Raw genomic sequence first — 8,569 nt, 5'->3', positions numbered from 1 at the left:
GGTTGGAATTTCAGATAAGCGTATGAAGATGCTTTGTTCCTCCTGAACCTCTGCTTTCCTATTGCCTTCTTCCAATCATTCATACTCCTTTCCATGGCAAGCTTTATGTTGGGCATCACCGTTGTCAATGGCTACTTCCCGTCCTCTCAGTGAAAATGTTCCAAATGCGCTGTCACCGCAGGGCTAATCATCTGTCGGTTCTCGATGATGTCGGAATAGGATTCATTGATCCTTTTGCGTCTGTCACACGCCCCACAATCGCGAGTTTGAAGCTCGTCACAGTCACCCCTTCCCAGATCCTACTCAGAATACCACAGACAAGGTTTAGACGTTCCGGATCTCAGGAATGGCCGCCATAATTCTAGCCTATACCACGAAGGTTCCAATCTTATATTAGAAACCCAAGAGATACGCATTCAAGCCATTGCTAGTAGAACAGAGGTGGTTGTCAGGCACATGTTCATAGGTGAGAATGATGATGAGTGTCACGGATCATCACATCCATCAAGTTGAAGAACGAATGAATATCTTGGAGAAGAAATAGACTTGAGTTGAATAGAAAAACAATAGTACTTTGTATTAATTCTTGAAGAACAGCAGAGCTCCACACCTTAATCTATGGTGTGTAGAAACTCCACCGTTGAAAATACATAAGAACAAGGTTCAGGCATGGCCATGAGGCCAGGCTCCCAAAACGTGATGAGGTCTATCAAAAGTATGAGTAAAAGATTAAAATACAATAGCAAAAGGTCCTATTTATAGAAAACTAGTAGCCTAGGGTTTACAGAAATTAGTAATTAATGCAGAAATCTTCTTCCGGGCCCACTTGGTGTGTGCTTGGGCTGAGCATTGAAGCTTTCATGTGTAGAGACTTTTCTTGGAGTTAAACGCCAGCTTTTGTGCCAGTTTGGGCGTTTAACTCCAGCTTTTGTGCCAGTTTTGGAGTTAAACACCAGAATTCTTGAGCTGACTTGGAACGCCAGTTTGGGCCATCAAATCTCGGGCAAAGTATGGACTATTATATATTGCTAGAAAGCCCAGGATGTCTACTTTCCAACGCAATTGAGAGCGCGCCAATTGGGACTTCTATAGCTCCAGAAAATCCACTTTGAGTGCTGGGAGGTCAGAATCCAACAGCATCTGCGGTCCTTTTTTCAGCCTCTGAATCAGATTTTTGCTCAGATCCCTCAATTTCAGCCAGAAAATACCTGAAATCACTGAAAAATACACAAACTCATAGTAAAGTCCAGAAAAGTGAATTTTAAATAAAAACTAATAAAAATATAATAAAAACTAATTAAAATATACTAAAAACATACTAAAAACAATGCCAAAAAGCGTATAAATTATCCGCTCATCAGTAGGCTTGACCTGATGCCCATGGCAAGAGGATGGTTGGAGCTCATCCAACGCTCCATCGTCCCCACAAGTAACCAATCTGAGGTTACCATTGACCGAGCAATAATGATTCATTGCATCATGCTTGGGAATGTTGTAGAAGTACATGAGGTGGTACCTCAAGAATTGTACAAGGTGGCTGACAAACCCTCCACCCAAGCGAGGTTAGCATTTCCTCACCTCATATATCGCCTATGCAATTCAGCTGGAATTGGCATAGCTGGAGACTCCCTCATTGAGATAGACAAGCCCATCAAAAAGAGGAGGATGGAGCATGTGAGAGAACCTGCACATCAATCACAGCAAGAACTTGTGCAGCCACCTCCACCAGAAATCCCTGAGATGCATCAAGGGATGTATTTTCCTCCCCATGACTATTGTGACCAACTGAATACATCAATAGGGGAGCTGACTTCATCTGTGGATCAGCTGAGGGTAGAGCATAAGGAGCACGCCACTAAACTCCATGAGATGAGAGAAGATCAGAGAAGATTGATGGAGGAACAGCTGAGACAAGGGCGAGACATAGAGGAGCTCAAACGCTCCATTGGATTTTACAAAGGGAGTAGCAGCCGCCATCACTGAGGTTCTTAAGTCCCGTTATCCCTCTATTTTTTTATTTCTGTTTTCATGGTACTTTAATTTATTGTCTGTTTTCTGTTCTAGTTTATTCCTTCTAGTTTTATTACCTTTCCTTTGTTTTGGTTATAAGATATCCTATGTATCCCTCACCAAGCTTAAAAGAAAAATTTAATTGAAAAGGAATAGTGAGATACATAAGTTTCGAGTATACCATGAGCTATTTCAATTAATTAGATGAGGAGGCCTTGCATTTATTTCTAAATGTATGAATTAACAGTGCATAGTTGATATTGGAGTTGAGTATGTTGACTCTTGAAGAACAATGAATTTAGAGAAGTATTATTGGTTCTCTGAAAAATAAAAAATATTGATTCTTGAAGCAAGAAAAAGCAACAGAAAAGAAAAAGAAAAAGAAAAAGAAAAAGAAAAAGAAAAAAATCTCAAAATGAAAATACAAAAGAGCAAGGATCCAAGGCATTGAGAATCAATGGTTAGGAGGGTCAAAATTGGCCTAAAAAGCTCAAATGAGTTGCTATCCCGAACTAAATGCTTGTGGTGTGAAGCTGTCAAGTAAAAAGTTTGAGACTGAGCATTTAAAGTCGTGATCCAAAGCTAAAGAGTATGCTTAAGAACTCTGGGCACCACTGTCTGGGAATTTAAGCAAAGCTAAATTCGAATCCAAAGGGTTCCCCCAGTTAAGTGCCTGCGGCGTTTATGTATCCGGCGGTAATACTTGAAAACGGTTAGAGTCACGGCTAGGCTAAAAAAGGTGCAAAGCACCAAAAGAAGCTGTGTTCAAGAATCAAGAAAAGCTATAAGAAGAGAATCAATAATATCATCCGGATTCTAGTTCCAAGGGATGTCAGTATTTCTGAGCATCAAAGGAAAATGAAATGCCAAAACTATTCAGAAGTAAAGAGCTAATAGTCCAATTCAATATTTGGAATTGAGCTTCATTGACACTTTGAGGTCTATTGTATATTTCTCTTTTTTTAGTCCCACTTTATTTTTGGTTGCTTGAGGACAAGCAACAGTTTAAGTTTGCTGTTCTAATGACGAAGCATCTTATACCCTTTTTCAGTGCAATTTTAGAGTGTTTTCAGTAGTATTTTATTTATTTTTAATATGTTTTAGTGCAAAATTTACCTTTTGGATGCTACTTTTAGTTTTTGTATTTTTTTTATGATTTTAGGTGATTTTTTGGTGAAACTGGCAAGTTTTGGCAAAGTCTAATTCTGAGGCAAAGAAAGGATAGCAGATGTTGTTAAATCTTGACCTCCATGCATTCCAACGAGCATATTTTGAGCTCCAGAGGTCCAATTGATGCGCTCTCAATGGCGTCGGAATGCTAACTTTCAGAGCTTTCCATCAATATATAATAGTTTATACTTTTCTTTGGAAATGTCTTTCTAAAATGGGCGTTGAACGCCCAATTTAACCCCTCTCTGGCGTTCAACACCCAAGAAGGACCAAGGCCAGCGTTGAACACCCAAAACTGGCATTCAACGCCACCAAGGGAGCACAAGGCAGCATGGACACCCCATAGTGGGCGTTCAATGCCCACTCATCTAAGTTAGATGCTAAGCTCAGCCCAAACACTCACCAAGTGGGCCCAGAAGTGGATTTTCGCACCCTTTAGTTTAGTTTATCTTATTTTTGTAATTTCTAATTATTAGATTAGTAAATATAGGAGAAGATCACTCATGTTTAGGATCTTCTCCAGATTTATCATACATTATTTCTATTTTCTTTGTAAAGTATGAGCAACTAAACCGCCTAGGTTAAGAATAGGAGCTCTGCTCATTCCTATGGATTAATATCATTACTTTTCTACTTTAATAAATGTTTGATTTTGTTCTATGATGTATTGTCGTTCTTCATCTTTATGAATTTGGGGTGGAACGAGAGTATGACCCCTTATTCTACATGAGCTCTTGCGAAGCCTTAGCCAGATAGTATTAAGCTGCAGCTTGAGGATACATCACAGGTTCCAACACGTATCTGGGCTAATTGGGATAAGTGACATAAAATCTTGTTAGCCATGGGTAATTGAGGTCTGTGTAGCATTAAGGCTAGAATACTGAGCATCATTCTCCGATCCGGAAGATCTGACCTTGTCTGTGGAGTTTTGAGTAGGATCACCAGAGATTGAATTGTGTGAGCTTCACCCTCGTTCATATTGAATGACCATTAGCACTGGCGTTTGATGTGGATCAGAGGAGATTAATGACCATTAGCCCCGGCTTTAATCACTTACAGCTTTGCCATTAAATAAATCACTCAGTGTTAAAGTAGTCAGTAAGAAGTATTAATCCGGAAGAATAAGCATCTCCAAAGCCTTAATTAATTTTCTATCATTGTTTCTACACCAGTTTGGTATTACTTTCTTTATTATTTTGTTTTATGCGCACCCCAACAACAACAACTACCTTCTACTCGCCTGCCTAAGCTCTGCAAGATAACTACAGCTTGCTCAATCCAACAATCCTCGTGGGATCGACCCTCACTCACCTAAGGTATTACTTGGACGACCCAGTGCACTTGCCGGTTGATAAACCCCAATTTTGTGGTTTATCTTGTGCTTAATTTAGGGGATTTTATCACGTTTTCTCACATTTATTCAATGAAATAGCATGGTTTTGTAATTCTCCCTTGATTTGTGCTTAAATGTAAAAACATGCTTTTTAGGCCCTAAAATTGGTGATTTTAATTCACTTTGATTTCATTCGATGCCTTGATATATTTGTTAAGTGATTTCAGGTTCATAAGGAAATTATTGGATGGAAGAAGTGAAGAGAAAAGCATGCAAAGTGGGAGAACTCATGAAGAAATGAAGGAACCGTAAAGCTGTCAAGCCCGACCTCTTCGCACTCAATCAACCATAACTTGAGCTACAGAGGTCCAAATGAGGCGGTTTCAGTTGCGTTGGAAAGATAACATCTGGGGCTTCGAAATGATATAAAATATTTCATATGTTGCTTCGTGTATAGGGGCGCGCACGTGCCATGTATGCGTGCACGCCGATGCTGTCCGTGGCCCACTAAAGTGAAATCAGCCCCAGTGATTTCTGAAGCACTTTGGGCCCAACCCAACTCATTTCTAATGCTATTTCATGCAAAATTCAAGCTTGGACAAGTGGGGAGCAATTGTTTGTAGTGTAGCATCATGTAGGTTAGTTTCTCTCTAGGATTAGGGTTCCTAGGATTAATTGCATCATAGATCCATGTTTAATTCCTTGCTTTCATCTTGTTTCTTCTACATTTTCATGCTCTAGTGATGTAATCTTTTTGTTCTCTCTTGTTAATTTTCCTTTTCATGCCTCTTTGTTTAGGATTGATGAACACTTGTTGGATTTGGATTTTCTATTAATGCAATTTAATGTTTGATGTTCTTTTATTATTGATTTGAATAGTAATCTTACTTTCATTGCAATTGGTAGTTGATAGATTTATAATTCTTGCATATTTACCATGCTTTTCATTTATACCCACCAAGTGTTTGACAAAATGCTTAGTTGGGCCTTAGAGTAGATTTTGAGCATTCTTGGCTTGGAAAGAGTAATTAGGCAATCTTGAGTCATAAAAACCCAACTTATGTTGGTGATCTAGAGTTGTTAGCTAATATTGTTTCCATTAACGCTAATCTTTTGCTAATTTAATTAGTAAGTTGATTAGGACTTTTGGATTGAGATTAGCTAGTCTTGTTAGACTTTCTCTCATGGAAGATAACCTATATCTTCTTCCAATGTTGGAGATGACGTAATAAGATAAATTCTTGTTTATATTTGTGACATGATTAATTAGTCTTGTTTGACATTCTCCCTATGTGAAGATGACATGATACCTTCTTCCGTTTGTTGGAGTTGACTAAATAAGATGAATTAATCATTGTATGACTAGGATAGAAAGCCTATGATCTCAACCCTTGCCAAGAATGTCTCTCTTCTTTACTTGCTTTCTTTAATTGCATGCTTGATTTATTTCTCTTGCCATTTATTTTTCACCCCTTATAAACCAAACCCCCTTGCATTTTCATAGCCAATAATTGAACACTTCATTGCAATTCCTCGTGAGATGACCCGGAGTCCAAATACTCCATTTAATTCTTATTGGGGTTTGTTCTTTGTGACAACCAAAATTTTTTATGTGAGAATTGTTTGTTGGTTTGGAGCTATGCTTACAACGAAGTAATTCTTTTCCATAAGAAGAAAATCTAGACCATTGAGCAAATCTCATTATCACCGGTTCAGTTGTGTGAGTTCAAATTTCACGCACCACTATGCTATTTCAATAGATAAATACAACAAAAGTTGATGAAATCCACCCAAATAGAGCAAATAAATATCATGAAATGTGGATTCATCACTTTGCTTAACTTCAGTTATGCCTAAATGAATCACATGCCTACTTGCTATTTGTTTACTTGCTGTATATGTATATTACTTGTGCTTTACTTATTTCCATTACCTATGTTTTCTACTGGGATTGAGGAGGCTCTGTAGGTGGTGGCGATGGGATCGCATGGAGGATAGGTTGGTGAAGGCTGTGGGACAGGAGAGACTAGTGCTAGTTAGAAATTCCTTAAGTTAGAATAACCTGTTTATGGTTTAAGTTATTTATTTTGTTAAGCTTGAATATCTGTATCGATGTGAAGTTCTAGGATTGCCTTTTGTGTCCCAGAACCTTACATCTTATATATTGGGCACTCTTACCATATTGAGAACCTCCGGTTCTCATACCATATGTTGTTATTTTTCAGACGCATGTCGCAAATCTACCTCGGTGAGTTTGTGATAAACCCCATTTTTAGGGTTCATCTTGTGTTGAATTTAGAGCATTTTGATAACCTTTCCTCACATTTATTCAATGAATTACCATAGTTTTGTGATTGTCTCCGTATTTGTGCTTAGATGTGAAAATATGTTTTTTAAACCTTTAACTTGATAGTTTTAATCTTCCTTTGATTCCACTAGATGCCTTGATGTGTTTGTTAGTGATTTCAAATTGAAAAAGGCTAGGAAAGGATCAAAGGAGTGAAAGGAAAGCATACAAAGTGGAGAAATTATGAAAAGCCAAAGATTTGGAAAAAGCCCATGGGCGCGCGCGCGCACTATGCGCCTATGCGCGGATTGCGAAATACTCCAGGGACGCGTACGCGCACTGTACACGTATGCGCCGAAGGTCGCACGTGATTTTTAAAGAAGAACTCGTGCCTGGCGATTTTGGAGGGTTTCTGGCCCCATTTGAAACTGAGTTTTTGGCGGGAAAAGGCTAAATAGACGAAGGAATGAAGGGGAAGGCATCATTCACATCATCACTTCACACAACACACTTAGGACTAGTTTTAGTTAGTTTTAGAGAGAGAAGCTCTCGCTTCTCTCTAGGATTAGGATTAGGATTAGGTTTAGGTCAATAATCTTAGATCTAGGTTTTAATTCATGCTTTCATCTACTTCTACTCTTCAATTCTTTGTTGTTACATTTATCATTCTTCTATTGTTTGTTATAATTTCTTCTACTTTGTTTCTAGGCTTTGTTGTAGATCTACTTTTGTTCATTCTATTTTCTTTCAATTCAATTTGAGGTAATTCATGATAATTGTGTTTCTTTTGATTGTTGTTATTAATTTCTTGCAATAATTGTTGTTAGATTCTATTCTTGTTGTCAATTTACTATGCCTTCCTTTTGTGCCTTCCAAGTTTTTGATAAAATGCTTGGTTGGATTTTAGAATAGAATTTTATGCTCTTGGCTTGGGAAGGTAACTTAGGAACTCTTGAGTTACTAATGTCCAAGTAATTGACGATTGGGAGCCATTAACTCTAGATCTCACTAATTGAATTAGTGGAGAACTAGGACTTATGGACTTGGATTGATATAGCTCATTTGACTTTCCTTTACTACTAGTTAGAGGATGATTTAATGGGATTGATTATTGCCAATTCTCATGTTGTGGTTAGTAATAAGGATAGAGATCCTTGACCACCAAACCTTGCCAAGACCGCTTTATCATTTACATTTCCATTGTCATTTACTTTTCTTGTTTCTTATCCAAAACCCTAAAATATACAACTCATAACGAATAACAAGAACACTACCCTGCAATTCCTTTGAGAGACGACCCGAGGTTTAAATACTTCAGTTTATAACTTTAGGGGTTTGTACTTGTGACAAACAAATGTTTGTATGAAAGGATTATTGATTGGTCTAGAAACTATACTTTACAATGAGATTTCATTAGTGAATTCTAAACCATCAATTATCCATTCATCAGTTTACGAACATGGTGACAGAGTAGAATATGATTTCTCCTTTATTTTATTCTACTTTAGTTTGATATAGTTACTCTCTCATCGTTTTGTATTCTATACTTTATGGCCTTAGAGGCTTGATTTGAGAGATAAGTTGTATAAGTTATTTTAAACTTCTAAAACTCTTTTGTATTTCAGTTTGATTAGCCGGCCTAAACTCCGCAGGCTGTGACTAGTCCTCTTTTTGTATATCATACTTATATATTTATATCTTGTTTATTTTAATTATTACCTTGTGTATTCTAAAGCTATCTACAAGGTTTTACATATATTATGTCTTGT

The sequence above is a fragment of the Arachis ipaensis genome, chromosome B1 (assembly GCF_059453495.1).
Source record: "Arachis ipaensis isolate K30076 ecotype BB chromosome B1, ASM5945349v1, whole genome shotgun sequence".
NCBI lineage: Eukaryota > Viridiplantae > Streptophyta > Magnoliopsida > Fabales > Fabaceae > Arachis > Arachis ipaensis.
This window is presented reverse-complemented; position numbering follows the sequence as displayed.